The sequence below is a fragment of the Heteronotia binoei genome, chromosome 3, assembly GCF_032191835.1.
Source record: "Heteronotia binoei isolate CCM8104 ecotype False Entrance Well chromosome 3, APGP_CSIRO_Hbin_v1, whole genome shotgun sequence".
NCBI lineage: Eukaryota > Metazoa > Chordata > Lepidosauria > Squamata > Gekkonidae > Heteronotia > Heteronotia binoei.
This window is the reverse complement of record NC_083225.1, coordinates 150,313,011-150,320,030: the sequence shown is the minus strand read 5'-3', so window position 1 is coordinate 150,320,030 and position 7,020 is coordinate 150,313,011.

The window sequence follows — 7,020 nt, the reverse complement described above, 5'->3', positions numbered from 1 at the left end:
AGCGCAGCATCTGCTTTGTGTGCAGAAGATCCCAGGTTCAATCCCTGGCATCTCCAGTTAAAAGGATCAAATAGTAGGTAATGTGAAAGACCTTTACCTGAGACCCTGGAGAACTGCTGCCAGTCAGAAGAGACTTGATTGGCCAAGGGTTGATTCAGTATAAGGCAACTCAGTGCCTTCATATGTGTTTGAACAAAACAGGAGTCAAGTTGCACCTTTAAGACCAACCAAGTTTTATTTAGAAGGTAAGCTTTTGTGTGCTCTCTAAGCACACTTCATCAGATGAGGGGATCAGGTAATTAAAGAGAAGGTGAAAGGGACTGCAGAAATAAATAAGACAAGGAATGATTAAGGAGAGTTCAAGTATTATTGTTATAAATAAAATGAGGTAAAATGTGTAAAATAAGATATGCAGAAGTCAAATGTAAGGGTACCTCAACAACTACATGAATGTGTACATCAGTAACTACATGAATGTTTTATAAGGATTCAAAAGTACACATAACACACTTTTGAAGCTTGTTACTGCATTGACCTTTCTGCACTTTCTCAGAGGTCACATCACAAGGAATTACCCAGAAATCAACATCAACCATGTGGTCCGAAGCAGTTTCAGCTTCCATAGGAAATGGGACTGTTTCTCTGTTACATGCTTTCTGTGCTTCTACATGACACACAGTGATGCCTTAGAAAGGGTCAGGATAGAAAAGAAGGAAATTAGCTACTGAATCGGGATACTTATCGGAGGAAAAATTATGGAAAGGGTTTCATTTAACGGTACTTTTAATATATTTATCAAGTGCTGTTTAATATAATCCACTGGAAGCATTACAAGGCTAGAAGAAATAACCCATAGGCATGGAAGATGTAAAGGCAGTTGTAGTTGAGTCATATGGGCTGCTCTTAGTAGAAACAATTCCTAAAGAAAAGAATCTGAATTGGGAAAGCTGTTTTTGATTTAGGTTAGGGAGTTAAGAAAGTTGCATTCTGTTCTTGGCTCTGGTACACGTTTTTGCTTGACCAAGACAACCCACTAAGTCACCTTCCATCTCAGCTCCACCATCTGCTATACAAAGATGACACATAAAGATAAGAATCCCAGTTCTGCAAATCTTTTCTTTAGTGTTCTGGACCTGCTTGCTGTTACTGATAATCACAGAATGGCAGTATTTGTTAAAGAACAATTATCCAATATGTCTTAATATTTATAGAACCTCAACAAGCATTCTACATTTGCAAGCTTCCAAAATACATCTCGATTTCTGATGCTTATGTATCCTGTCTCATCAGAATATATAAAAATTGGAGCAGCTGCTGCTATGCCCATTTTTGCTTGTGTTTTAGAGGTTGATATTGATCTTTTGAAATTGCCCTTGCTTTATGTTCCTTATCAAATGGAATGTTTTTCTAGCAGGCTTCAGTGGTGTTGCCCAGGCCAAACCTTGATGGCATTCAGAAATGTTTGCACCAAAAGAAGTAAGCAAAACTAGTCAACACTCCCCCCACCCAGTTTGTAGTCAGAGTGTTGCGAGACCCAGATTTCCATCCCCACTCTGTCATGGAAACATGCTGAGTGAACTTGGGCCAGTTACACATTCTCAGCATACTCTACTTCACAGGGTTGGGGAAAACAGTGGGGTATAAATGATGTAAGTAAGTAAATACATACATGAAAATAAATAGAAAGTTTTTAACCTTTGTTAAATGCAAAAGACTTCAGAGATACCACTGGAGTTACCACTAAAAATTATTATCAGTGCCATCCTAATCCATGCTGAGTATTCTAAAACCATTGACTTCAGTTGACTTAGAGTGTAATTATGTTTAGGATTGCACTATATATAACCTAGACAATTTCATTTTGCTTGATATTTAATTCCACAACTGCTGCTTGACTCTGCCTCTGTCTCTCTCTCTTTCTCTGTCTCTCCTCCTAATTTCCACTCAGGTATCAGCAACTGACTTCAGCTTTCTGACAAGGAGTATTCCAGTGCATACGTGATCATATACATAATTTGTGTAACCTATAAATAACTTATCACATTGTTCTCCTGCTTATGTCTCTCTAGCAGTTCCATCCTTGGCAGAATTACACCCTTTTAATTCACAGGAGTTAATGGCCTTCACAGGCTATGCCTATGCTCAGAATAGCACTGTAAATCTCAGAGCCAATCCACCTTTCATATATAAACAGATCAAGAGGGCTTACACTTCCATCTCAGCTAGTACACTTGGTGTAGCACAAAGAGCTCCTATGGAGTTTTTTTGGGGGGGCGGGGGGGGGGGGCGGAAGGGAGTTTGTTTTTAAAGAGAGAGATGGATTTTAAGTCTTCTCTGTTTTGTAGCATTGGATTCACACCGAAGCTGAATGGCTGGTACGAAGATTAAATTTACTAGAGATCATATAACACTCAAAGTCTATTGAAATCTTTCCCTCTTCACTACTCCTTTAACAATCTTTGCCATCTTTCCCCTATCTCCACTGAGAATGTAAGAGTTCTGGACAGGCCTCAATCACTTTGTGGTTTGTTCAGCTGGCAAGACTGCTGTTTGAAAGTAACTGTTAATAACTGTCATCATCATCCTAATAGAAACATGCCATTTGATTAGGAAAGGGGAAAAAATCACAAGGCAACATAGTTTCAAACCCTGGAGACAGCCTCACCATTCTGTGGCTCAATTTAATTTTAGCACAGCCATATTTTACTCCAGAGATGCAATGCTGGCATTGATGGGCCCTCTTGGGGTTTTGTGCTTTGTTTGCCAACGAGAGCTCCAGATTCAAAATACCTGCTCACTTTCAAAGCACATGCAGTGGCCTTGGACAAGACAGGCTCTTGGTTTGCATTGCTACATATGCAATCCACAGTCTGCTGGAAAGTGGCAGCTTGGAACAGAGGACATGATGAGGTGGAATTACCAAGGCAGCAGGATTCTGATCCTTCAGACTGCCAAAGGGGGGCATCATTTTGAATGTTCTCCTGTACCCCTCCATTAAACCCTTCCCATTCTTTGCCTGCAATGAATTAATCTATCAGGCATAATGGGCACTTAAGACTGCTACCCTAAGAAGAGTTACATCCTTCCAAGTCTATTGAAGTCAATGGGCTTAGAAGGGTATAACTTTACTTAGGATCACACTGTACACATTTTTCAATGATGGGCTAGTTTACTACATAGGAGCTTTTATATGGGAGAATAGTCAGGAATTTGGCACACTCTTTTTTACAGGACAGCATTCAGTCTAATGTGTCATTCTGCATATTCTGTAAAGCAAGACTAATGTAAAAAACATGTAAGAGCAGAGTTTATTTATTTTTAAATTTGTACTCTGCTCTTACATGTTTTTTTTTTAAATTACAGCCCCTTGCCCCTTCATGCCTCAGATACTCAAATTTTGATGTATTCATTTTCATAAATTTGATGTTGAAGGTAGCACTGTATTTAATAACAAACAGGATGGCCTCCATGTGGATGATAAAAGTTGTAAAACTGGGCCATCCACAGATGCAGTAACAGACTCTGCACACTTGCAGAATATTTGTAGAATTTATTTTGTAATTACTTTTTGCATGTAAATTACAATGTCTATTAATGAATTCTTAATTGTACTTTTGGGAGTTTTCTGCACAGTTCATTTTATCACAATAGGTGCACACGCTTCACATCCTACAGCTTCCTTTGAGTTTTTATCTCTGTTATAAAGGAAACTTAGGAAGCTCCTCCAGGTCCCCCCAAAACCTGATCTCAGCTGCTAGTGAAGAAAATGAGCAGGGTTTGTTTACTCATAGGGTGGCCCGTCTGTCATCCCCCAAAGCCCAGGCTTTTCCCCAGGTGGTTCCTGGTCTGTAGAATGAGATTCTGAAGAGGTGAGGAGATTTTTCAGGAAGTATTGCAAGTCTCGTTTGTTCATCAGGGCTTTTGAGGGGGGTTGAATGGCAGGTCTCTTTTAAAGGAAGAAGGAAGGGAGAGATTTGGGAGTTATTTTATTCTGCTATCAACTGAAAATGTTAACAATTATTACAAGCCTCTTTGAACCATGAGGAAAGTGAAACAAACACACACACACATAACATATATAGCTTGGGCCTAGAGGCCCTAACTAAAACAACTCCAGCTGCCCTCTTAACCACCACCACTTCTTCCCAGACATCACCATGAGGCAGATGGTGTCTCCTTCAACATTAACTCTTTCTTAATTGTATCATTTTTGTTACCAGAATCTCCACAATGACACCTTCACTCACCTGAGTTTTCTGAAGTGCCACCCTGAACTTGGGTAAGACTGGACAACAGCTCATTCAGAGACATTCTCTGTGGTGGCTCCCACATGATGGAATGGGAAGCCTGAGGATGCCAGGAAGGCTTCCACACTGCTGTTAATCCACAGAATGTGCAAAACAGAAATGTTCAGGAGGGGGATTTATATTAGAATTGCAGTATAATGGAACTGCCAAGGAAGGCATTTTTATAGAGGACTAGAATTGTAGCCTATTGCAATGGCAATAATATGTATTTTCTTGATTTTACTGCACATCCTTTGTAATCCACTTGCTGCATTTTTATGGTAGGTCATACCTTAGGCAGTTCTCTGCTTGCATTGTTTTTAAAGCCTGCAATCCTAGTCCTCCTGAATTGTTTATTGGGTGTTTTATGCTGTTTGATTGAATTGCTTTTTATGTCTTGTAACTACCTTAAGTCTCAGTGGCAGAGGCAAGTGATAAATGAAGTAAACAAATAAATAGTGTACTGTTTTCTCAGCACTGGATGTTCTATATTTTGTGTTCGAAAAAATGAAATGCTCCTCTGAAACTGTATATACATTGTAGTAATGTAGCAGTGCTCTCTCTATGGCACAGTAAGAGTCACATTCGTAATTATCTTCAACTAAAAGAGCCACATAACTACTGCATGCCCTGTGTGCCACTCTATTGAATACACATTAATATTAAATATATAACATTATTGAATACACATTAATATTAAATATTAATGTGTATTTAATATTATTGAATACACATTAATATTAAATATATAACCTTTTAAAATCTCCACAGTACCTTTGAGCATGTGGGGTTGTCTTTCCCTACCACTGTTGTACCTCTGAACTTTTAAATTCACTGCCATCTTTCTGCCATCTCCCTGGCATGAGGTGCACAGCTCAAGTGAGACTAAGATGGCCACAGCTATTCTGCCTTGTGCCACAGTAACAGCAAAAAGGCACTGAGGGAAGTAAAAGGGGCTCAGGCTTCCCACTGCAGATGATCTGGCTGGCAGTGTCACAAAATCCCTCCTCACAAGAAGCCTGTGCACCCTTTACTTCTCGCATTGTCTTGTTGCTCTGTCCTCAGCAAGAGGCACAGCAGTTCTGGTGAGAGAGTGAGATTGCCAAAACACCTGGAGAAAAGCCAGCTGCTTATGGAGAAAAGGGAATAAAACCACCTCTCCACTGTGGCCAGCTTGCTCTTTTCCCGGGTAGTTGTCATGGTGGTTTTATCCTATCTACTCTCTGGCCAGTTTTCTTTTCCCCCTGGCACAGGTGCCTGGGGGCTGAGATGAGAGTGTAGAGGCTACAGAGAAGGGAAAGGGGGCTGTTGAAGATGAGAAGCCTTTTCCTTCCATCCCTGGCAAGAGGCCCACACTTCAGAGAGACTTATCACTTGCCAGTCCTCCTGTGGTTGCTGTTTTAAGGCAGGAGCCATCTTCCAAGCACAAGCCTCACTGGGCAATGACCTTGCCCACTTTTCTGAAACAAGTGGTGGGTGTCACATTGCAGCACAGTACTCAGAAGAATCACAGAGGCATGCCAGCTCCATGTGGCTTCTAAGCCATTATCAACACATCAGTAATTGCCATTTGGAATATGATAATGCAATGTCCCAGACAAAGATTGAATTTGGTCTATAACATGATTCTACGCAGTTCCTATGCCTTTTGCTGTTTTTAGAAATTCAGATTTAAAACACTTCTTCAGTGACTGCTTAAACCCAGAAGTGGTACATTTATCCATCTCGATATTTCATTTTTAAAGTGGTGAAGAGCAACAAAGTTATCCCCACCAACCGTTCTAGCAGTAGCTCTAGCAGTTCGTGTGTGTGTGTGTGTGTGTGTGTGTATGAAGGAGGGGTCCTTATTGCCCTCTGGCTTTATGTTTCCTTCTTCTTTATGATGGAGAGTACATCCAGCCAGATTTTTAAAATGAGGGAGAAAACAATATCAGTTTCACCTTTCTAGCTCCCCTCCCCCCCCGCTTAGCAAATTATTCCTTCCTCCATAACACAGGGATGGAATATCATGATATTGACACTATGGATTCATATTGTATGAATACTTCACAAATATAATATGTGGCTGCCTTGCATTTTTTATTGTTCAAAAAGACCAGAGATCTATTGAAATGCATCTGCATAAGAGATAAAGTGTCATGTGCAACATGATTCTGGGAAAGAAATTTTAGGCAGGATTCTACTCTTTCTTTAAGCACTATGAAACTTGGAGGCCAAAGTCTTAAAACATCAAAGTGTATAGTTAGATTCTGAAAGTAATGGGTCATTGTAGTCTGAACTTCAGAAATGTGAAATTTATGTGTGTTTGATAATAAGCTCACTCAGTGCTTCTATAATAAAAATAATTTTGTTGAAGTGCTCCATCTCATATTTCCAGTTTTGGTATTTGTTGGGCTTTTTGTTAAAACCTTTATGGTAAGGAAGCTCACTAACTTTAAAATATCGTGGGAAATAAAGCAAATCCTATTTAGAAGAATGAAAGGCTGGTTAGAATTTAGCCCTCTGAATAGATTCATGCCTGAGACTGCTGTACCTTAGCATAACTGTGGTCCCAAGAAGTCTATGAAACCTAATGTTTATTACACTCTCCTGTTCCTTAGTGTAGCTGTGTGTTTTGTTCTCCTAGGTAAACATATCATTTGAATTTGTATTCTGCATTGCATTCTAGCTAATGGATTTTAAAACTGTCGACACATGGATAAGGAGAACAAGGCAAGAGAAGATAGACAACAGG